At 42.7% G+C, this 21,309-nt stretch overlaps 35 non-coding genes across 35 annotated transcripts; 18 read left to right on the top strand and 17 right to left on the bottom strand.

Moving 5' to 3' along the window:
* Positions 1-770: 770 nt before the first annotated feature.
* Positions 771-842, bottom strand: trnaw-cca (transfer RNA tryptophan (anticodon CCA)). The gene has a single exon. It is a non-coding gene; the product is annotated as a tRNA-Trp (tRNA).
* A 166-nt stretch (positions 843-1,008) lies between these two features.
* trnak-uuu (transfer RNA lysine (anticodon UUU)) lies at positions 1,009-1,081 on the top strand. Its single transcript has one exon. It is a non-coding gene; the product is annotated as a tRNA-Lys (tRNA).
* Positions 1,082-1,953: 872 nt separating this feature from the next.
* On the bottom strand, positions 1,954-2,025 carry trnaw-cca (transfer RNA tryptophan (anticodon CCA)). Its single transcript has one exon. It is a non-coding gene; the product is annotated as a tRNA-Trp (tRNA).
* A 166-nt stretch (positions 2,026-2,191) lies between these two features.
* Positions 2,192-2,264, top strand: trnak-uuu (transfer RNA lysine (anticodon UUU)). The gene has a single exon. It is a non-coding gene; the product is annotated as a tRNA-Lys (tRNA).
* An 855-nt stretch (positions 2,265-3,119) lies between these two features.
* trnaw-cca (transfer RNA tryptophan (anticodon CCA)) lies at positions 3,120-3,191 on the bottom strand. The gene has a single exon. It is a non-coding gene; the product is annotated as a tRNA-Trp (tRNA).
* Positions 3,192-3,357: 166 nt separating this feature from the next.
* Positions 3,358-3,430, top strand: trnak-uuu (transfer RNA lysine (anticodon UUU)). Its single transcript has one exon. It is a non-coding gene; the product is annotated as a tRNA-Lys (tRNA).
* Positions 3,431-4,308: 878 nt separating this feature from the next.
* trnaw-cca (transfer RNA tryptophan (anticodon CCA)) lies at positions 4,309-4,380 on the bottom strand. The gene has a single exon. It is a non-coding gene; the product is annotated as a tRNA-Trp (tRNA).
* Positions 4,381-4,546: 166 nt separating this feature from the next.
* Positions 4,547-4,619, top strand: trnak-uuu (transfer RNA lysine (anticodon UUU)). Its single transcript has one exon. It is a non-coding gene; the product is annotated as a tRNA-Lys (tRNA).
* Positions 4,620-5,480: 861 nt separating this feature from the next.
* On the bottom strand, positions 5,481-5,552 carry trnaw-cca (transfer RNA tryptophan (anticodon CCA)). Its single transcript has one exon. It is a non-coding gene; the product is annotated as a tRNA-Trp (tRNA).
* A 166-nt stretch (positions 5,553-5,718) lies between these two features.
* On the top strand, positions 5,719-5,791 carry trnak-uuu (transfer RNA lysine (anticodon UUU)). Its single transcript has one exon. It is a non-coding gene; the product is annotated as a tRNA-Lys (tRNA).
* An 849-nt stretch (positions 5,792-6,640) lies between these two features.
* On the bottom strand, positions 6,641-6,712 carry trnaw-cca (transfer RNA tryptophan (anticodon CCA)). Its single transcript has one exon. It is a non-coding gene; the product is annotated as a tRNA-Trp (tRNA).
* A 166-nt stretch (positions 6,713-6,878) lies between these two features.
* trnak-uuu (transfer RNA lysine (anticodon UUU)) lies at positions 6,879-6,951 on the top strand. Its single transcript has one exon. It is a non-coding gene; the product is annotated as a tRNA-Lys (tRNA).
* An 855-nt stretch (positions 6,952-7,806) lies between these two features.
* trnaw-cca (transfer RNA tryptophan (anticodon CCA)) lies at positions 7,807-7,878 on the bottom strand. The gene has a single exon. It is a non-coding gene; the product is annotated as a tRNA-Trp (tRNA).
* A 166-nt stretch (positions 7,879-8,044) lies between these two features.
* trnak-uuu (transfer RNA lysine (anticodon UUU)) lies at positions 8,045-8,117 on the top strand. Its single transcript has one exon. It is a non-coding gene; the product is annotated as a tRNA-Lys (tRNA).
* A 1,074-nt stretch (positions 8,118-9,191) lies between these two features.
* trnak-uuu (transfer RNA lysine (anticodon UUU)) lies at positions 9,192-9,264 on the top strand. Its single transcript has one exon. It is a non-coding gene; the product is annotated as a tRNA-Lys (tRNA).
* Positions 9,265-10,136: 872 nt separating this feature from the next.
* On the bottom strand, positions 10,137-10,208 carry trnaw-cca (transfer RNA tryptophan (anticodon CCA)). Its single transcript has one exon. It is a non-coding gene; the product is annotated as a tRNA-Trp (tRNA).
* Positions 10,209-10,374: 166 nt separating this feature from the next.
* trnak-uuu (transfer RNA lysine (anticodon UUU)) lies at positions 10,375-10,447 on the top strand. Its single transcript has one exon. It is a non-coding gene; the product is annotated as a tRNA-Lys (tRNA).
* Positions 10,448-11,307: 860 nt separating this feature from the next.
* On the bottom strand, positions 11,308-11,379 carry trnaw-cca (transfer RNA tryptophan (anticodon CCA)). The gene has a single exon. It is a non-coding gene; the product is annotated as a tRNA-Trp (tRNA).
* A 166-nt stretch (positions 11,380-11,545) lies between these two features.
* Positions 11,546-11,618, top strand: trnak-uuu (transfer RNA lysine (anticodon UUU)). Its single transcript has one exon. It is a non-coding gene; the product is annotated as a tRNA-Lys (tRNA).
* Positions 11,619-12,496: 878 nt separating this feature from the next.
* trnaw-cca (transfer RNA tryptophan (anticodon CCA)) lies at positions 12,497-12,568 on the bottom strand. Its single transcript has one exon. It is a non-coding gene; the product is annotated as a tRNA-Trp (tRNA).
* Positions 12,569-12,734: 166 nt separating this feature from the next.
* trnak-uuu (transfer RNA lysine (anticodon UUU)) lies at positions 12,735-12,807 on the top strand. The gene has a single exon. It is a non-coding gene; the product is annotated as a tRNA-Lys (tRNA).
* Positions 12,808-13,656: 849 nt separating this feature from the next.
* Positions 13,657-13,728, bottom strand: trnaw-cca (transfer RNA tryptophan (anticodon CCA)). Its single transcript has one exon. It is a non-coding gene; the product is annotated as a tRNA-Trp (tRNA).
* Positions 13,729-13,894: 166 nt separating this feature from the next.
* trnak-uuu (transfer RNA lysine (anticodon UUU)) lies at positions 13,895-13,967 on the top strand. The gene has a single exon. It is a non-coding gene; the product is annotated as a tRNA-Lys (tRNA).
* An 872-nt stretch (positions 13,968-14,839) lies between these two features.
* Positions 14,840-14,911, bottom strand: trnaw-cca (transfer RNA tryptophan (anticodon CCA)). The gene has a single exon. It is a non-coding gene; the product is annotated as a tRNA-Trp (tRNA).
* A 166-nt stretch (positions 14,912-15,077) lies between these two features.
* trnak-uuu (transfer RNA lysine (anticodon UUU)) lies at positions 15,078-15,150 on the top strand. Its single transcript has one exon. It is a non-coding gene; the product is annotated as a tRNA-Lys (tRNA).
* Positions 15,151-16,010: 860 nt separating this feature from the next.
* On the bottom strand, positions 16,011-16,082 carry trnaw-cca (transfer RNA tryptophan (anticodon CCA)). Its single transcript has one exon. It is a non-coding gene; the product is annotated as a tRNA-Trp (tRNA).
* Positions 16,083-16,248: 166 nt separating this feature from the next.
* On the top strand, positions 16,249-16,321 carry trnak-uuu (transfer RNA lysine (anticodon UUU)). The gene has a single exon. It is a non-coding gene; the product is annotated as a tRNA-Lys (tRNA).
* An 877-nt stretch (positions 16,322-17,198) lies between these two features.
* trnaw-cca (transfer RNA tryptophan (anticodon CCA)) lies at positions 17,199-17,270 on the bottom strand. Its single transcript has one exon. It is a non-coding gene; the product is annotated as a tRNA-Trp (tRNA).
* Positions 17,271-17,436: 166 nt separating this feature from the next.
* Positions 17,437-17,509, top strand: trnak-uuu (transfer RNA lysine (anticodon UUU)). The gene has a single exon. It is a non-coding gene; the product is annotated as a tRNA-Lys (tRNA).
* An 878-nt stretch (positions 17,510-18,387) lies between these two features.
* On the bottom strand, positions 18,388-18,459 carry trnaw-cca (transfer RNA tryptophan (anticodon CCA)). The gene has a single exon. It is a non-coding gene; the product is annotated as a tRNA-Trp (tRNA).
* Positions 18,460-18,625: 166 nt separating this feature from the next.
* trnak-uuu (transfer RNA lysine (anticodon UUU)) lies at positions 18,626-18,698 on the top strand. The gene has a single exon. It is a non-coding gene; the product is annotated as a tRNA-Lys (tRNA).
* An 878-nt stretch (positions 18,699-19,576) lies between these two features.
* trnaw-cca (transfer RNA tryptophan (anticodon CCA)) lies at positions 19,577-19,648 on the bottom strand. The gene has a single exon. It is a non-coding gene; the product is annotated as a tRNA-Trp (tRNA).
* A 166-nt stretch (positions 19,649-19,814) lies between these two features.
* On the top strand, positions 19,815-19,887 carry trnak-uuu (transfer RNA lysine (anticodon UUU)). The gene has a single exon. It is a non-coding gene; the product is annotated as a tRNA-Lys (tRNA).
* Positions 19,888-20,761: 874 nt separating this feature from the next.
* Positions 20,762-20,833, bottom strand: trnaw-cca (transfer RNA tryptophan (anticodon CCA)). The gene has a single exon. It is a non-coding gene; the product is annotated as a tRNA-Trp (tRNA).
* Positions 20,834-20,999: 166 nt separating this feature from the next.
* On the top strand, positions 21,000-21,072 carry trnak-uuu (transfer RNA lysine (anticodon UUU)). The gene has a single exon. It is a non-coding gene; the product is annotated as a tRNA-Lys (tRNA).
* Positions 21,073-21,309: the final 237 nt, after the last annotated feature.

Raw genomic sequence — 21,309 nt, 5'->3', positions numbered from 1 at the left:
TCGGATAGCTCAGTCGGTAGAGCATCAGACTTTTAATCTGAGGGTCCAGGGTTCAAGTCCCTGTTCGGGCGATCCTTTAATGTTCACCTTTCTTCACTACGCTGTCTTTCTGAACTTGCATTTTCCTTGACTTTCCATGACATGTTCGACCTGAGGACAAAACACTCACAGAGCCAAAACAGCTTAGTCTGAAGACATCCTCATAGTACCGATAAAGTTTGTAGAAACATGTCAAACGAACAATGTCTAAAGACTGTTGACATCTAGTGGAAGCCATAGGAACTGCAATCTGGGTCCGAACCCATTAGAAACTCAATAAGCATTCAATTGAAAACTACCCACATCAAAAAAAAATCGCACTTCCTGGAATGATTTTCCTCAGATTTTCGCCTGCCGTATCAGTTCTGTTATACTCACAGACAGGATTTTAACAGTTTTGGAAACTTTAGAGTGTTTTATATCCACATCTACCAATTATATGCATATCCGAGCTTCTGGGCCTGAGTAACAGGGCACGCTTCTCATCCATATGCCGAAATACTGCCTCCAAGCCAAAAGAGGTTCAACTCCCTGTTCGAAGACTGATTTAAGTCTGTCAATCACACAGCATCATCTTATTTAGGAATTTGCAGTGTGCCATGCTTCTGTGAGAGACAATTGTGATCTTAAGCAGCATTGGTTTTGTGGTTTCTGTAAAGCCACATTGGTTCTTGTGCTGATTCATTGACTTCGCTGTGTAAAGAAGGCAGATATTGCACAGATAAAATCCCTGACCACAACGTGATTTGAACACGCAACCTTCTAATCTGGAGTCAGACGCGCTACCTTTGCGCCACAAGGTCTTGTACAATGTGTTTTTTGGAGGGGATGCCTAGTTCAGATTTCGTTGACTGTATCATTTGGAATGAAGACTTGGTTCTCTGGGGAAATGTACCATCTGACAATGCCCCCTCGTCAGCACGTGCCTCTGCCCGGCGGGTTAGGTGTATGAAAATAAGCAAAAGCAGAGCCCGGATAGCTCAGTCGGTAGAGCATCAGACTTTTAATCTGAGGGTCCAGGGTTCAATTCCCTGTTCGGGCGATCCTTTAATGTTCACCTTTCTTCACTACGCTGTCTTTCTGAACTTGCATTTTCCTTGACTTTCCATGACATGTTCGACCTGAGGACAAAACACTCACAGAGCCAAAACAGCTTAGTCTGAAGACATCCTCATAGTACCGATAAAGTTTGTAGAAACATGTCAAACGATGTTAAAATGAATCCTCAGGTTGTCTATTGTCTTAATAATTGATCATATTTCAACCGGACAATAGCGTGTTCAATAGAAAGGAAAAACAACGGTCACGCTCCCAAACCAGCACTGCATGCTTCCTAAGCACTGACAGAAAGGTCTCGTTCTTCGTAATTTTTCAGAAAAGAAGCCTGAAAAAATGTCTAAAGACTGTTGACATCTAGTGGAAGCCATAGGAACTGCAATCTGGGTCCGAACCCATTAGAAACTCAATAAGCATTCAATTGAAAACTACCCACATCAAAAAAAATCGCACTTCCTGGAATGATTTTCCTCAGGTTTTCGCCTATCAGTTCTGTTATACTCACAGACAGGATTTTAACAGTTTTGGAAACTTTAGAGTGTTTTATATCCACATCTACCAATTATATGCATATCCGAGCTTCTGGGCCTGAGTAACAGGGCACGCTTCTCATCCATATGCCGAAATACTGCCTCCAAGCCAAAAGAGGTTCAACTCCCTGTTCGAAGACTGATTTAAGTCTGTCAATCACACAGCATCATCTTATTTAGGAATTTGCAGTGTGCCATGCTTCTGTGAGAGACAATTGTGATCTTAAGCAGCATTGGTTTGGTGGTTTCTGTAAAGCCACATTGGTTCTTGTGCTGATTCATTGACTTTGCTGTGTAAAGAAGGCAGAGATTGCACACATAAAATCCCTGACCACGACGTGATTTGAACACTCAACCTTCTGATCTGGAGTCAGACGCGCTACCTTTGCGCCACGAGGTCTTGTACAATGTGTTTTTTGGAGGGGATGCCTAGTTCAGATTTCGTTGACTGTATCATTTGGAATGAAGACCTGGTTCTCTGGAGAAATGTACCATCTGACAATGCCCCCTCGTCAGCACGTGCCTCTGCCCGGCGGGTTAGGTGTATGAAAATAAGCAAAAGCAGAGCCCGGATAGCTCAGTCGGTAGAGCATCAGACTTTTAATCTGAGGGTCCAGGGTTCAAGTCCCTGTTCGGGCGATCCTTTAATGTTCGTCTTTCTGAACTTGCATTTTCCTTGACTTTCCATGACATGTTCGACCTGAGGACAAAACACTCACAGAGCCAAAACAGCTTAGTCTGAAGACATCCTCATAGTACCGATAAAGTTTGTAGAAACATGTCAAACGATGTTAAAATGAATCCTCAGGTTGTCTATTGTCTTAATAATTGATCATATTTCAACCGGACAATAGCGTATTCAATAGAAAGGAAAAACAACGGTCACGCTCCCAAAACAGCACTGCATGCTTCCTAAGCACTGACAGAAAGGTCTCGTTCTTCGTAATTTTTCAGAAAAGAAGCCTGAAACAATGTCTAAAGACTGTTGACATCTAGTGGAAGCCATAGGAACTGCAATCTGGGTCCGAACCCATTAGAAACTCAATAAGCATTCAATTGAAAACTACCCACATCAAAAAAAAATCGCACTTCCTGGAATGATTTTCCTCAGGTTTTCGCCTATCAGTTCTGTTATACTCACAGACAGGATTTTAACAGTTTTGGAAACTTTAGAGTGTTTTATATCCACATCTACCAATTATATGCATATCCGAGCTTCTGGGCCTGAGTAACAGGGCACGCTTCTCATCCATATGCCGAAATACTGCCTCCAAGCCAAAAGAGGTTCAACTCCCTGTTCGAAGACTGATTTAAGTCTGTCAATCACACAGCATCATCTTATTTAGGAATTTGCAGTGTGCCATGCTTCTGTGAGAGACAATTGTGATCTTAAGCAGCATTGGTTTTGTGGTTTCTGTAAAGCCACATTGGTTCTTGTGCTGATTCATTGACTTCGCTGTGTAAAGAAGGCAGAGATTGCACAGATAAAATCCCTGACCACAACGTGACTTGAACACGCAACCTTCTAATCTGGAGTCAGACGCGCTACCTTTGCGCCACGAGGTCTTGTACAATGTGTTTTTTGGAGGGGATGCCTAGTTCAGATTTCGTTGACTGTATCATTTGGAATGAAGACTTGGTTCTCTGGGGAAATGTACCATCTGACAATGCCACCTCGTCAGCACGTGCCTCTGCCCGGCGGGTTAGGTGTATGAAAACAAGCAAAAGCAGAGCCCGGATAGCTCAGTCGGTAGAGCATCAGACTTTTAATCTGAGGGTCCAGGGTTCAAGTCCCTGTTCGGGCGATCCTTTAATGTTCACCTTTCTTCACTACGCTGTCTTTCTGAACTTGCATTTTCCTTGACTTTCCATGACATGTTCGACCTGAGGACAAAACACTCACAGAGCCAAAACAGCTTAGTCTGAAGACATCCTCATAGTACCGATAAAGTTTGTAGAAACATGTCAAACGATGTTAAAATGAATCCTCAGGTTGTCTATTGTCTTAATAATTGATCATATTTCAACCGGACAATAGCGTATTCAATAGAAAGGAAAAACAACGGTCACGCTCCCAAAACAGCACTGCATGCTTCCTAAGCACTGACAGAAAGGTCTCGTTCTTCGTAATTTTTCAGAAAAGAAGCCTGAAACAATGTCTAAAGACTGTTGACATCTAGTGGAAGCCATAGGAACTGCAATCTGGGTCCGAACCCATTAGAAACTCAATAAGCATTCAATTGAAAACTACCCACATCAAAAAAAAATCGCACTTCCTGGAATGATTTTCCTCAGATTTTCACCTGCCGTATCAGTTCTGTTATACTCACAGACAGGATTTTAACAGTTTTGGAAACTTTAGAGTGTTTTATATCCACATCTACCAATTATATGCATATCCGAGCTTCTGGGCCTGAGTAACAGGGCACGCTTCTCATCCATATGCCGAAATACTGCCTCCAAGCCAAAAGAGGTTCAACTCCCTGTTCGAAGACTGATTTAAGTCTGTCAATCACACAGCATCATCTTATTTAGGAATTTGCAGTGTGCCATGCTTCTGTGAGAGACAATTGTGATCTTAAGCAGCATTGGTTTTGTGGTTTCTGTAAAGCCACATTGGTTCTTGTGCTGATTCATTGACTTCGCTGTGTAAAGAAGGCAGATATTGCACAGATAAAATCCCTGACCACAACGTGATTTGAACACGCAACCTTCTAATCTGGAGTCAGACGCGCTACCTTTGCGCCACGAGGTCTTGTACAATGTGTATTTTGAAGGGGATGCCTAGTTCAGATTTCGTTGACTGTATCATTTGGAATGAAGACCTGGTTCTCTGGAGAAATGTACCATCTGACAATGCCCCCTCGTCAGCACGTGCCTCTGCCCGGCGGGTTAGGTGTATGAAAATGAGCAAAAGCAGAGCCCGGATAGCTCAGTCGGTAGAGCATCAGACTTTTAATCTGAGGGTCCAGGGTTCAAGTCCCTGTTCGGGCGATCCTTTAATGTTCACCTTTCTTCACTACGCTGTCTTTCTGAACTTGCATTTTCCTTGACTTTCCATGACATGTTCGACCTGAGGACAAAACACTCACAGAGCCAAAACAGCTTAGTCTGAAAACATCCTCATAGTACCGATAAAGTTTGTAGAAACATGTCAAACAATGTTAAAATGAATCCTCAGGTTGTCTATTGTCTTAATAATTGATCATATTTCAACCGGACAATAGCGTGTTCAATAGAAACGAAAAACAACGGTCACGCTCCCAAACCAGCACTGCATGCTTCCTAAGGACTGACAGAAAGGTCTCGTTCTTTGTAATTTTTCAGAAAAGAAGCCTGAAACAATGTCTAAAGACTGTTGACATCTAGTGGAAGCCATAGGAACTGCAATCTGGGTCCGAACCCATTAGAAGCTCAATAAGCGTGAAAACTACCCACATCAAAAAAAAATCGCACTTCCTGGAATGATTTTCCTCAGATTTTCGCCTGCCGTATCAGTTCTGTTATACTCACAGACAGGATTTTAACAGTTTTGGAAACTTTAGAGTGTTTTATATCCACATCTACCAATTATATGCATATCCGAGCTTCTTGGCCTGAGTAACAGGGCACGCTTCTCATCCATATGCCGAAATACTGCCTCCAAGCCAAAAGAAGTTCAACTCCCTGTTCGAAGACTGTCAATCACACAGCATCATTTTATTTAGGAATTTGCAGTGTGCCATGCTTCTGTGAGAGACAATTGTGATCTTAAGCAGCATTGGTTTTGTGGTTTCTGTAAAGCCACATTGGTTCTTGTGCTGATTCATTGACTTCGCTGTGTAAAGAAGGCGGAGATTGCACAGATAAAATCCCTGACCACGACGTGATTTGAACACGCAACCTTCTGATCTGGAGTCAGACGCGCTACCTTTGCGCCACGAGGTCTTGTACAATGTGTTTTTTGGAGGGGATGCCTAGTTCAGATTTCGTTGACTGTATCATTTGGAATGAAGACCTGGTTCTCTGGAGAAATGTACCATCTGACAATGCCCCCTCGTCAGCACGTGCCTCTGCCCGGCGGGTTAGGTGTATGAAAATAAGCAAAAGCAGAGCCCGGATAGCTCAGTCGGTAGAGCATCAGACTTTTAATCTGAGGGTCCAGGGTTCAAGTCCCTGTTCGGGTGATCCTTTAATGTTTGTCTTTCTGAACTTGCATTTTCCTTGACTTTCCATGACATGTTCGACCTGAGGACAAAACACTCACAGAGCCAAAACAGCTTAGTCTGAAAACATCCTCATAGTACCGATAAAGTTTGTAGAAACATGTCAAACGATGTTAAAATGAATCCTCAGGTTGTCTATTGTCTTAATAATTGATCATATTTCAACCGGACAATAGCGTGTTCAATAGAAAGGAAAAACAACGGTCACGCTCCCAAACCAGCACTGCATGCTTCCTAAGGACTGACAGAAAGGTCTCGTTCTTTGTAATTTTTCAGAAAAGAAGCCTGAAACAATGTCTAAAGACTGTTGACATCTAGTGGAAGCCATAGGAACTGCAATCTGGGTCCGAACCCATTAGAAGCTCAATAAGCGTTCAATTGAAAACTACCCACATCAAAAAAAAATCGCACTTCCTGGAATGATTTTCCTCAGATTTTCGCCTGCCGTATCAGTTCTGTTATACTCACAGACAGGATTTTAACAGTTTTGGAAACTTTAGAGTGTTTTATATCCACATCTACCAATTATATGCATATCCGAGCTTCTTGGCCTGAGTAACAGGGCACGCTTCTCATCCATATGCCGAAATACTGCCTCCAAGCCAAAAGAAGTTCAACTCCCTGTTCGAAGACTGTCAATCACACAGCATCATCTTATTTAGGAATTTGCAGTGTGCCATGCTTCTGTGAGAGACAATTGTGATCTTAAGCAGCATTGGTTTGGTGGTTTCTGTAAAGCCACATTGGTTCTTGTGCTGATTCATTGACTTTGCTGTGTAAAGAAGGCAGAGATTGCACACATAAAATCCCTGACCACGACGTGATTTGAACACTCAACCTTCTGATCTGGAGTCAGACGCGCTACCTTTGCGCCACGAGGTCTTGTACAATGTGTTTTTTGGAGGGGATGCCTAGTTCAGATTTCGTTGACTGTATCATTTGGAATGAAGACCTGGTTCTCTGGAGAAATGTACCATCTGACAATGCCCCCTCGTCAGCACGTGCCTCTGCCCGGCGGGTTAGGTGTATGAAAATAAGCAAAAGCAGAGCCCGGATAGCTCAGTCGGTAGAGCATCAGACTTTTAATCTGAGGGTCCAGGGTTCAAGTCCCTGTTCGGGCGATCCTTTAATGTTCGTCTTTCTGAACTTGCATTTTCCTTGACTTTCCATGACATGTTCGACCTGAGGACAAAACACTCACAGAGCCAAAACAGCTTAGTCTGAAGACATCCTCATAGTACCGATAAAGTTTGTAGAAACATGTCAAACGATGTTAAAATGAATCCTCAGGTTGTCTAATGTCTTAATAATTGATCATATTTCAACCGGACAATAGCGTATTCAATAGAATGGAAAAACAACGGTCACGCTCCCAAAACAGCACTGCATGCTTCCTAAGCACTGACAGAAAGGTCTCGTTCTTCGTAATTTTTCAGAAAAGAAGCCTGAAACAATGTCTAAAGACTGTTGACATCTAGTGGAAGCCATAGGAACTGCAATCTGGGTCCGAACCCATTAGAAACTCAATAAGCATTCAATTGAAAACTACCCACATCAAAAAAAAATCGCACTTCCTGGAATGATTTTCCTCAGGTTTTCGCCTATCAGTTCTGTTATACTCACAGACAGGATTTTAACAGTTTTGGAAACTTAAGAGTGTTTTATATCCACATCTACCAATTATATGCATATCCGAGCTTCTGGGCCTGAGTAACAGGGCACGCTTCTCATTCATATGCCGAAATACTGCCTCCAAGCCAAAAGAGGTTCAACTCCCTGTTCGAAGACTGATTTAAGTCTGTCAATCACACAGCATCATCTTATTTAGGAATTTGCAGTGTGCCATGCTTCTGTGAGAGACAATTGTGATCTTAAGCAGCATTGGTTTGGTGGTTTCTGTAAAGCCACAATGGTTCTTGTGCTGATTCATTGACTTCGCTGTGTAAAGAAGGCAGAGATTGCACAGACAAAATCCCTGACCACAACGTGATTTGAACACTCAACCTTCTAATCTGGAGTCAGACGCGCTACCTTTGCGCCACGAGGTCTTGTACAATGTGTTTTTTGGAGGGGATGCCTAGTTCAGATTTCGTTGACTGTATCATTTGGAATGAAGACTTGGTTCTCTGGGGAAATGTACCATCTGACAATGCCCCCTCGTCAGCACGTGCCTCTGCCCGGCGGGTTAGGTGTATGAAAATAAGCAAAAGCAGAGCCCGGATAGCTCAGTCGGTAGAGCATCAGACTTTTAATCTGAGGGTCCAGGGTTCAAGTCCCTGTTCGGGCGATCCTTTAATGTTCGTCTTTCTGAACTTGCATTTTCCTTGACTTTCCATGACATGTTCGACCTGAGGACAAAACACTCACAGAGCCAAAACAGCTTAGTCTGAAAACATCCTCATAGTACCGATAAAGTTTGTAGAAACATGTCAAACAATGTTAAAATGAATCCTCAGGTTGTCTATTGTCTTAATAATTGATCATATTTCAACCGGACAATAGCGTGTTCAATAGAAAGGAAAAACAACGGTCACGCTCCCAAACCAGCACTGCATGCTTCCTAAGGACTGACAGAAAGGTCTCGTTCTTTGTAATTTTTCAGAAAAGAAGCCTGAAACAATGTCTAAAGACTGTTGACATCTAGTGGAAGCCATAGGAACTGCAATCTGGGTCCGAACCCATTAGAAGCTCAATAAGCGTGAAAACTACCCACATCAAAAAAAATCGCACTTCCTGGAATGATTTTCCTCAGATTTTCGCCTGCCGTATCAGTTCTGTTATACTCACAGACAGGATTTTAACAGTTTTGGAAACTTTAGAGTGTTTTATATCCACATCTACCAATTATATGCATATCCGAGCTTCTTGGCCTGAGTAACAGGGCACGCTTCTCATCCATATGCCGAAATACTGCCTCCAAGCCAAAAGAAGTTCAACTCCCTGTTCGAAGACTGTCAATCACACAGCATCATTTTATTTAGGAATTTGCAGTGTGCCATGCTTCTGTGAGAGACAATTGTGATCTTAAGCAGCATTGGTTTTGTGGTTTCTGTAAAGCCACATTGGTTCTTGTGCTGATTCATTGACTTCGCTGTGTAAAGAAGGCAGAGATTACACACATAAAGTCCCTGACGTGATTTGAACACGCAACCTTCTGATCGGGAGTCAGACGCGCCACCTTTGCGCCACGAGGTCTTGTACAATGTGTTTTTTGGAGGGGATGCCTAGTTCAGATTTCGTTGACTGTATCATTTGGAATGAAGACCTGGTTCTCTGGAGAAATGTACCATCTGACAATGCCCCCTCGTCAGCACGTGCCTCTGCCCGGCGGGTTAGGTGTATGAAAATAAGCAAAAGCAGAGCCCGGATAGCTCAGTCGGTAGAGCATCAGACTTTTAATCTGAGGGTCCAGGGTTCAAGTCCCTGTTCGGGCGATCCTTTAATGTTCACCTTTCTTCACTACGCTGTCTTTCTGAACTTGCATTTTCCTTGACTTTCCATGACATGTTCGACCTGAGGACAAAACACTCACAGAGCCAAAACAGCTTAGTCTGAAGACATCCTCATAGTACCGATAAAGTTTGTAGAAACATGTCAAACGATGTTAAAATGAATCCTCAGGTTGTCTATTGTCTTAATAATTGATCATATTTCAACCGGACAATAGCGTATTCAATAGAAAGGAAAAACAACGGTCAAGCTCCCAAACCAGCACTGCATGCTTCCTAAGCACTGACAGAAAGGTCTCGTTCTTCGTAATTTTTCAGAAAAGAAGCCTGAAAAAATGTCTAAAGACTGTTGACATCTAGTGGAAGCCATAGGAACTGCAATCTGGGTCCGAACCCATTAGAAACTCAATAAGCATTCAATTGAAAACTACCCACATCAAAAAAAATCGCACTTCCTGGAATGATTTTCCTCAGGTTTTCGCCTATCAGTTCTGTTATACTCACAGACAGGATTTTAACAGTTTTGGAAACTGTAGAGTGTTTTATATCCACATCTACCAATTATATGCATATCCGAGCTTCTGGGCCTGAGTAACAGGGCACGCTTCTCATCCATATGCCGAAATACTGCCTCCAAGCCAAAAGAAGTTCAGCTCCCTGTTCGAAGACTGATTTAAGTCTGTCAATCACACAGCATCATCTTATTTAGGAATTTGCAGTGTGCCATGCTTCTGTGAGAGACAATTGTGATCTTAAGCAGCATTGGTTTGGTGGTTTCTGTAAAGCCACATTGGTTCTTGTGCTGATTCATTGACTTTGCTGTGTAAAGAAGGCAGAGATTGCACACATAAAATCCCTGACCACGACGTGATTTGAACACTCAACCTTCTGATCTGGAGTCAGACGCGCTACCTTTGCGCCACGAGGTCTTGTACAATGTGTTTTTTGGAGGGGATGCCTAGTTCAGATTTCGTTGACTGTATCATTTGGAATGAAGACCTGGTTCTCTGGAGAAATGTACCATCTGACAATGCCCCCTCGTCAGCACGTGCCTCTGCCCGGCGGGTTAGGTGTATGAAAATAAGCAAAAGCAGAGCCCGGATAGCTCAGTCGGTAGAGCATCAGACTTTTAATCTGAGGGTCCAGGGTTCAAGTCCCTGTTCGGGCAATCCTTTAATGTTCGTCTTTCTGAACTTGCATTTTCCTTGACTTTCCATGACATGTTCGACCTGAGGACAAAACACTCACAGAGCCAAAACAGCTTAGTCTGAAGACATCCTCATAGTACCGATAAAGTTTGTAGAAACATGTCAAACGATGTTAAAATGAATCCTCAGGTTGTCTATTGTCTTAATAATTGATCATATTTCAACCGGACAATAGCGTATTCAATAGAAAGGAAAAACAACGGTCACGCTCCCAAAACAGCACTGCATGCTTTCTAAGCACTGACAGAAAGGTCTCGTTCTTCGTAATTTTTCAGAAAAGAAGCCTGAAACAATGTCTAAAGACTGTTGACATCTAGTGGAAGCCATAGGAACTGCAATCTGGGTCCGAACCCATTAGAAACTCAATAAGCATTCAATTGAAAACTACCCACATCAAAAAAAAATCGCACTTCCTGGAATGATTTTCCTCAGATTTTCGCCTGCCGTATCAGTTCTGTTATACTCACAGACAGGATTTTAACAGTTTTGGAAACTTTAGAGTGTTTTATATCCACATCTACCAATTATATGCATATCCGAGCTTCTGGGCCTGAGTAACAGGGCACGCTTCTCATCCATATACCGAAATACTGCCTCCAAGCCAAAAGAGGTTCAACTCCCTGTTCGAAGACTGATTTAAGTCTGTCAATCACACAGCATCATCTTATTTAGGAATTTGCAGTGTGCCATGCTTCTGTGAGAGACAATTGTGATCTTAAGCAGCATTGGTTTTGTGGTTTCTGTAAAGCCACATTGGTTCTTGTGCTGATTCATTGACTTCGCTGTGTAAAGAAGGCAGAGATTGCACAGATAAAATCCCTGACCACAACGTGATTTGAACACGCAACCTTCTAATCTGGAGTCAGACGCGCTACCTTTGCGCCACGAAGTCTTGTACAATGTGTTTTTTGAAGGGGATGCCTAGTTCAGATTTCGTTGACTGTATCATTTGGAATGAAGACTTGGTTCTCTGGGGAAATGTACCATCTGACAATGCCCCCTCGTCAGCACGTGCCTCTGCCTGGCGGGTTAGGTGTATGAAAACAAGCAAAAGCAGAGCCCGGATAGCTCAGTCGGTAGAGCATCAGACTTTTAATCTGAGGGTCCAGGGTTCAAGTCCCTGTTCGGGCGATCCTTTAATGTTCACCTTTCTTCACTACGCTGTCTTTCTGAACTTGCATTTTCCTTGACTTTCCATGACATGTTCGACCTGAGGACAAAACACTCACAGAGCCAAAACAGCTTAGTCTGAAGACATCCTCATAGTACCGATAAAGTTTGTAGAAACATGTCAAACGATGTTAAAATGAATCCTCAGGTTGTCTATTGTCTTAATAATTGATCATATTTCAACCGGACAATAGCGTATTCAATAGAAAGGAAAAACAACGGTCACGCTCCCAAAACAGCACTGCATGCTTCCTAAGCACTGACAGAAAGGTCTCGTTCTTCGTAATTTTTCAGAAAAGAAGCCTGAAACAATGTCTAAAGACTGTTGACATCTAGTGGAAGCCATAGGAACTGCAATCTGGGTCCGAACCCATTAGAAACTCAATAAGCATTCAATTGAAAACTACCCACATCAAAAAAAAATCGCACTTCCTGGAATGATTTTCCTCAGATTTTCGCCTGCCGTATCAGTTCTGTTATACTCACAGACAGGATTTTAACAGTTTTGGAAACTTTAGAGTGTTTTATATCCACATCTACCAATTATATGCATATCCGAGCTTCTGGGCCTGAGTAACAGGGCACGCTTCTCATCCATATGCCGAAATACTGCCTCCAAGCCAAAAGAGGTTCAACTCCCTGTTCGAAGACTGATTTAAGTCTGTCAATCACACAGCATCATCTTATTTAGGAATTTGCAGTGTGCCATGCTTCTGTGAGAGACAATTGTGATCTTAAGCAGCATTGATTTTGTGGTTTCTGTAAAGCCACATTGGTTCTTGTGCTGATTCATTGACTTCGCTGTGTAAAGAAGGCAGAGATTGCACAGATAAAATCCCTGACAACGACGTGATTTGAACACGCAACCTTCTGATCTGGAGTCAGACGCGCTACCTTTGCGCCACGAGGTCTTGTACAATGTGTTTTTTGGAGGGGATGCCTAGTTCAGATTTCGTTGACTGTATCATTTGGAATGAAGACTTGGTTCTCTGGGGAAATGTACCATCTGACAATGCCCCCTCGTCAGCACGTGCCTCTGCCCGGCGGGTTAGGTGTATGAAAATAAGGAAAAGCAGAGCCCGGATAGCTCAGTCGGTAGAGCATCAGACTTTTAATCTGAGGGTCCAGGGTTCAAGTCCCTGTTCGGGCGATCCTTTAATGTTCGTCTTTCTGAACTTGCATTTTCCTTGACTTTCCATGACATGTTCGACCTGAGGACAAAACACTCACAGAGCCAAAACAGCTTAGTCTGAAAACATCCTCATAGTACCGATAAAGTTTGTAGAAACATGTCAAACGATGTTAAAATGAATCCTCAGGTTGTCTATTGTCTTAATAATTGATCATATTTCAACCGGACAATAGCGTGTTCAATAGAAAGGAAAAACAACGGTCACGCTCCCAAACCAGCACTGCATGCTTCCTAAGGACTGACAGAAAGGTCTCGTTCTTTGTAATTTTTCAGAAAAGAAGCCTGAAACAATGTCTAAAGACTGTTGACATCTAGTGGAAGCCATAGGAACTGCAATCTGGGTCCGAACCCATTAGAAGCTCAATAAGCGTTCAATTGAAAACTACCCACATCAAAAAAAAATCGCACTTCCTGGAATGATTTTCCTCAGATTTTCGCCTGCCGTATCAGTTCTGTTATACTCACAGACAGGATTTTAACAGTTTTGGAAACTTTAGAGTGTTTTATATCCACATCTACCAATTATATGCATATCCGAGCTTCTTGGCCTGAGTAACAGGGCACGCTTCTCATCCATATGCCGAAATACTGCCTCCAAGCCAAAAGAAGTTCAACTCCCTGTTCGAAGACTGTCAATCACACAGCATCATCTTATTTAGGAATTTGCAGTGTGCCATGCTTCTGTGAGAGACAATTGTGATCTTAAGCAGCATTGGTTTTGTGGTTTCTGTAAAGCCACATTGGTTCTTGTGCTGATTCATTGACTTCGCTGTGTAAAGAAGGCGGAGATTGCACAGATAAAATCCCTGACCACGACGTGATTTGAACACGCAACCTTCTGATCTGGAGTCAGACGCGCTACCTTTGCGCCACGAGGTCTTGTACAATGTGTTTTTTGGAGGGGATGCCTAGTTCAGATTTCGTTGACTGTATCATTTGGAATGAAGACCTGGTTCTCTGGAGAAATGTACCATCTGACAATGCCCCCTCGTCAGCACGTGCCTCTGCCCGGCGGGTTAGGTGTATGAAAATAAGCAAAAGCAGAGCCCGGATAGCTCAGTCGGTAGAGCATCAGACTTTTAATCTGAGGGTCCAGGGTTCAAGTCCCTGTTCGGGCGATCCTTTAATGTTCACCTTTCTTCACTACGCTGTCTTTCTGAACTTGCATTTTCCTTGACTTTCCATGACATGTTCGACCTGAGGACAAAACACTCACAGAGCCAAAACAGCTTAGTCTGAAGACATCCTCATAGTACCGATAAAGTTTGTAGAAACATGTCAAACGATGTTAAAATGAATCCTCAGGTTGTCTAATGTCTTAATAATTGATCATATTTCAACCGGACAATAGCGTATTCAATAGAATGGAAAAACAACGGTCACGCTCCCAAAACAGCACTGCATGCTTCCTAAGCACTGACAGAAACGTCTCGTTCTTCGTAATTTTTCAGAAAAGAAGCCTGAAACAATGTCTAAAGACTGTTGACATCTAGTGGAAGCCATAGGAACTGCAATCTGGGTCCGAACCCATTAGAAACTCAATAAGCATTCAATTGAAAACTACCCACATCAAAAAAAATCGCACTTCCTGGAATGATTTTCCTCAGGTTTTCGCCTATCAGTTCTGTTATACTCACAGACAGGATTTTAACAGTTTTGGAAACTTTAGAGTGTTTTATATCCACATCTACCAATTATATGCATATCCGAGCTTCTGGGCCTGAGTAACAGGGCACGCTTCTCATCCATATGCCGAAATACTGCCTCCAAGCCAAAAGAAGTTCAACTCCCTGTTCGAAGACTGATTTAAGTCTGTCAATCACACAGCATCATCTTATTTAGGAATTTGCAGTGTGCCATGCTTCTGTGAGAGACAATTGTGATCTTAAGCAGCATTGGTTTGGTGGTTTCTGTAAAGCCACATTGGTTCTTGTGCTGATTCATTGACTTTGCTGTGTAAAGAAGGCAGAGATTGCACACATAAAATCCCTGACCACGACGTGATTTGAACACTCAACCTTCTGATCTGGAGTCAGACGCGCTACCTTTGCGCCACGAGGTCTTGTACAATGTGTTTTTTGGAGGGGATGCCTAGTTCAGATTTCGTTGACTGTATCATTTGGAATGAAGACCTGGTTCTCTGGAGAAATGTACCATCTGACAATGCCCCCTCGTCAGCACGTGCCTCTGCCCGGCGGGTTAGGTGTATGAAAATAAGCAAAAGCAGAGCCCGGATAGCTCAGTCGGTAGAGCATCAGACTTTTAATCTGAGGGTCCAGGGTTCAAGTCCCTGTTCGGGCGATCCTTTAATGTTCGTCTTTCTGAACTTGCATTTTCCTTGACTTTCCATGACATGTTCGACCTGAGGACAAAACACTCACAGAGCCAAAACAGCTTAGTCTGAAGACATCCTCATAGTACCGATAAAGTTTGTAGAAACATGTCAAACGATGTTAAAATGAATCCTCAGGTTGTCTAATGTCTTAATAATTGATCATATTTCAACCGGACAATAGCGTATTCAATAGAATGGAAAAACAACGGTCACGCTCCCAAAACAGCACTGCATGCTTCCTAAGCACTGACAGAAAGGTCTCGTTCTTCGTAATTTTTCAGAAAAGAAGCCTGAAACAATGTCTAAAGACTGTTGACATCTAGTGGAAGCCATAGGAACTGCAATCTGGGTCCGAACCCATTAGAAACTCAATAAGCATTCAATTGAAAACTACCCACATCAAAAAAAAATCGCACTTCCTGGAATGATTTTCCTCAGATTTTCGCCTGCCGTATCAGTTCTGTTATACTCACAGACAGGATTTTAACAGTTTTGGAAACTTTAGAGTGTTTTATATCCACATCTACCAATTATATGCATATCCGAGCTTCTGGGCCTGAGTAACAGGGCACGCTTCTCATCCATATACCGAAATACTGCCTCCAAGCCAAAAGAGGTTCAACTCCCTGTTCGAAGACTGATTTAAGTCTGTCAATCACACAGCATCATCTTATTTAGGAATTTGCAGTGTGCCATGCTTCTGTGAGAGACAATTGTGATCTTAAGCAGCATTGGTTTTGTGGTTTCTGTAAAGCCACATTGGTTCTTGTGCTGATTCATTGACTTCGCTGTGTAAAGAAGGCAGAGATTGCACAGATAAAATCCCTGACCACAACGTGATTTTAACACGCAACCTTCTAATCTGGAGTCAGACGCGCTACCTTTGCGCCACGAGGTCTTGTACAATGTGTTTTTTGGAGGGGATGCCTAGTTCAGATTTCGTTGACTGTATCATTTGGAATGAAGACTTGGTTCTCTGGGGAAATGTACCATCTGACAATGCCCCCTCGTCAGCACGTGCCTCTGCCCGGCGGGTTAGGTGTATGAAAATAAGCAAAAGCAGAGCCCGGATAGCTCAGTCGGTAGAGCATCAGACTTTTAATCTGAGGGTCCAGGGTTCAAGTCCCTGTTCGGGCGATCCTTTAATGTTCACCTTTCTTCACTACGCTGTCTTTCTGAACTTGCATTTTCCTTGACTTTCCATGACATGTTCGACCTGAGGACAAAACACTCACAGAGCCAAAACAGCTTAGTCTGAAGACATCCTCATAGTACCGATAAAGTTTGTAGAAACATGTCAAACGATGTTAAAATGAATCCTCAGGTTGTCTATTGTCTTAATAATTGATCATATTTCAACCGGACAATAGCGTATTCAATAGAAAGGAAAAACAACGGTCACGCTCCCAAAACAGCACTGCATGCTTCCTAAGCACTGACAGAAAGGTCTCGTTCTTCGTAATTTTTCAGAAAAGAAGCCTGAAACAATGTCTAAAGACTGTTGACATCTAGTGGAAGCCATAGGAACTGCAATCTGGGTCCGAACCCATTAGAAACTCAATAAGCATTCAATTGAAAACTACCCACATCAAAAAAAATCGCACTTCCTGGAATGATTTTCCTCAGATTTTCGCCTGCCGTATCAGTTCTGTTATACTCACAGACAGGATTTTAACAGTTTTGGAAACTTTAGAGTGTTTTATATCCACATCTACCAATTATATGCATATCCGAGCTTCTGGGCCTGAGTAACAGGGCACGCTTCTCATCCATATGCCGAAATACTGCCTCCAAGCCAAAAGAGGTTCAACTCCCTGTTCGAAGACTGATTTAAGTCTGTCAATCACACAGCATCATCTTATTTAGGAATTTGCAGTGTGCCATGCTTCTGTGAGAGACAATTGTGATCTTAAGCAGCATTGGTTTTGTGGTTTCTGTAAAGCCACATTGGTTCTTGTGCTGATTCATTGACTTCGCTGTGTAAAGAAGGCAGAGATTGCACAGATAAAATCCCTGACCACAACGTGATTTGAACACGCAACCTTCTAATCTGGAGTCAGACGCGCTACCTTTGCGCCACGAGGTCTTGTACAATGTGTTTTTTGGAGGGGATGCCTAGTTCAGATTTCGTTGACTGTATCATTTGGAATGAAGACTTGGTTCTCTGGGGAAATGTACCATCTGACAATGCCCCCTCGTCAGCACGTGCCTCTGCCCGGCGGGTTAGGTGTATGAAAACAAGCAAAAGCAGAGCCCGGATAGCTCAGTCGGTAGAGCATCAGACTTTTAATCTGAGGGTCCAGGGTTCAAGTCCCTGTTCGGGCGATCCTTTAATGTTCACCTTTCTTCACTACGCTGTCTTTCTGAACTTGCATTTTCCTTGACTTTCCATGACATGTTCGACCTGAGGACAAAACACTCACAGAGCCAAAACAGCTTAGTCTGAAGACATCCTCATAGTACCGATAAAGTTTGTAGAAACATGTCAAACGATGTTAAAATGAATCCTCAGGTTGTCTATTGTCTTAATAATTGATCATATTTCAACCGGACAATAGCGTATTCAATAGAAAGGAAAAACAACGGTCACGCTCCCAAAACAGCACTGCATGCTTCCTAAGCACTGACAGAAAGGTCTCGTTCTTCGTAATTTTTCAGAAAAGAAGCCTGAAACAATGTCTAAAGACTGTTGACATCTAGTGGAAGCCATAGGAACTGCAATCTGGGTCCGAACCCATTAGAAACTCAATAAGCATTCAATTGAAAACTACCCACATCAAAAAAAAATCGCACTTCCTGGAATGATTTTCCTCAGATTTTCGCCTGCCGTATCAGTTCTGTTATACTCACAGACAGGATTTTAACAGTTTTGGAAACTTTAGAGTGTTTTATAACCACATCTACCAATTATATGCATATCCGAGCTTCTGGGCCTGAGTAACAGGGCACGTTTCTCATCCATATACCGAAATATTGCCTCCAAGCCAAAAGAGGTTCAACTCCCTGTTCGAAGACTGATTTAAGTCTGTCAATCACACAGCATCATCTTATTTAGGAATTTGCAGTGTGCCATGCTTCTGTGAGAGACAATTGTGATCTTAAGCAGCATTGGTTTTGTGGTTTCTGTAAAGCCACATTGGTTCTTGTGCTGATTCATTGACTTCGCTGTGTAAAGAAGGCAGAGATTGCACAGATAAAATCCCTGACCACAACGTGATTTGAACACGCAACCTTCTAATCTGGAGTCAGACGCGCTACCTTTGCGCCACGAAGTCTTGTACAATGTGTTTTTTGAAGGGGATGCCTAGTTCAGATTTCGTTGACTGTATCATTTGGAATGAAGACTTGGTTCTCTGGGGAAATGTACCATCTGACAATGCCCCCTCGTCAGCACGTGCCTCTGCCTGGCGGGTTAGGTGTATGAAAACAAGCAAAAGCAGAGCCCGGATAGCTCAGTCGGTAGAGTATCAGACTTTTAATCTGAGGGTCCAGGGTTCAAGTCCCTGTTCGGGCGATCCTTTAATGTTCACCTTTCTTCACTACGCTGTCTTTCTGAACTTGCATTTTCCTTGACTTTCCATGACATGTTCGACCTGAGGACAAAACACTCACAGAGCCAAAACAGCTTAGTCTGAAGACATCCTCATAGTACCGATAAAGTTTGTAGAAACATGTCAAACGATGTTAAAATGAATCCTCAGGTTGTCTATTGTCTTAATAATTGATCATATTTCAACCGGACAATAGCGTATTCAATAGAAAGGAAAAACAACGGTCACGCTCCCAAAACAGCACTGCATGCTTCCTAAGCACTGACAGAAAGGTCTCGTTCTTCGTAATTTTTCAGAAAAGAAGCCTGAAACAATGTCTAAAGACTGTTGACATCTAGTGGAAGCCATAGGAACTGCAATCTGGGTCCGAACCCATTAGAAACTCAATAAGCATTCAATTGAAAACTACCCACATCAAAAAAAAATCGCACTTCCTGGAATGATTTTCCTCAGATTTTCGCCTGCCGTATCAGTTCTGTTATACTCACAGACAGGATTTTAACAGTTTTGGAAACTTTAGAGTGTTTTATATCCACATCTACCAATTATATGCATATCCGAGCTTCTGGGCCTGAGTAACAGGGCACGCTTCTCATCCATATGCCGAAATACTGCCTCCAAGCCAAAAGAGGTTCAACTCCCTGTTCGAAGACTGATTTAAGTCTGTCAATCACACAGCATCATCTTATTTAGGAATTTGCAGTGTGCCATGCTTCTGTGAGAGACAATTGTGATCTTAAGCAGCATTGGTTTTGTGGTTTCTGTAAAGCCACATTGGTTCTTGTGCTGATTCATTGACTTCGCTGTGTAAAGAAGGCAGAGATTGCACAGATAAAATCCCTGACCACGACGTGATTTGAACACGCAACCTTCTGATCTGGAGTCAGACGCGCTACCTTTGCGCCACGAGGTCTTGTACAATGTGTTTTTTGGAGGGGATGCCTAGTTCAGATTTCGTTGACTGTATCATTTGGAATGAAGACTTGGTTCTCTGGGGAAATGTACCATCTGACAATGCCCCCTCGTCAGCACGTGCCTCTGCCCGGCGGGTTAGGTGTATGAAAATAAGCAAAAGCAGAGCCCGGATAGCTCAGTCGGTAGAGCATCAGACTTTTAATCTGAGGGTCCAGGGTTCAAGTCCCTGTTCGGGCGATCCTTTAATGTTCACCTTTCTTCACTACGTCTTTCTGAACTTGCATTTTCCTTGACTTTCCATGACATGTTCGACCTGAGGACAAAACACTCACAGAGCCAAAACAGCTTAGTCTGAAGACATCCTCATAGTACCGATAAAGTTTGTAGAAACATGTCAAACGATGTTAAAATGAATCCTCAGGTTGTCTATTGTCTTAATAATTGATCATATTTCAACCGGACAATAGCGTATTCAATAGAAAGGAAAAACAACGGTCACGCTCCCAAAACAGCACTGCATGCTTCCTAAGCACTGACAGAAAGGTCTCGTTCTTCGTAATTTTTCAGAAAAGAAGCCTGAAACAATGTCTAAAGACTGTTGACATCTAGTGGAAGCCATAGGAACTGCAATCTGGGTCCGAACCCATTAGAAACTCAATAAGCATTCAATTGAAAACTACCCACATCAAAAAAAATCGCACTTCCTGGAATGATTTTCCTCAGATTTTCGCCTGCCGTATCAGTTCTGTTATACTCACAGACAGGATTTTAACAGTTTTGGAAACTTTAGAGTGTTTTATATCCACATCTACCAATTATATGCATATCCGAGCTTCTGGGCCTGAGTAACAGGGCACGCTTCTCATCCATATGCCGAAATACTGCCTCCAAGCCAAAAGAGGTTCAACTCCCTGTTCGAAGACTGATTTAAGTCTGTCAATCACACAGCATCATCTTATTTAGGAATTTGCAGTGTGCCATGCTTCTGTGAGAGACAATTGTGATCTTAAGCAGCATTGGTTTTGTGGTTTCTGTAAAGCCACATTGGTTCTTGTGCTGATTCATTGACTTCGCTGTGTAAAGAAGGCAGAGATTGCACAGATAAAATCCCTGACCACAACGTGATTTGAACACGCAACCTTCTAATCTGGAGTCAGACGCGCTACCTTTGCGCCACGAGGTCTTGTACAATGTGTTTTTTGGAGGGGATGCCTAGTTCAGATTTCGTTGACTGTATCATTTGGAATGAAGACTTGGTTCTCTGGGGAAATGTACCATCTGACAATGCCCCCTCGTCAGCACGTGCCTCTGCCCGGCGGGTTAGGTGTATGAAAACAAGCAAAAGCAGAGCCCGGATAGCTCAGTCGGTAGAGCATCAGACTTTTAATCTGAGGGTCCAGGGTTCAAGTCCCTGTTCGGGCGATCCTTTAATGTTCACCTTTCTTCACTACGCTGTCTTTCTGAACTTGCATTTTCCTTGACTTTCCATGACATGTTCGACCTGAGGACAAAACACTCACAGAGCCAAAACAGCTTAGTCTGAAGACATCCTCATAGTACCGATAAAGTTTGTAGAAACATGTCAAACGATGTTAAAATGAATCCTCAGGTTGTCTATTGTCTTAATAATTGATCATATTTCAACCGGACAATAGCGTA

This window comes from Oncorhynchus clarkii, unplaced genomic scaffold (assembly GCF_045791955.1).
Source record: "Oncorhynchus clarkii lewisi isolate Uvic-CL-2024 unplaced genomic scaffold, UVic_Ocla_1.0 unplaced_contig_5204_pilon_pilon, whole genome shotgun sequence".
NCBI lineage: Eukaryota > Metazoa > Chordata > Actinopteri > Salmoniformes > Salmonidae > Oncorhynchus > Oncorhynchus clarkii.
This window is presented reverse-complemented; position numbering and strand designations above follow the sequence as displayed.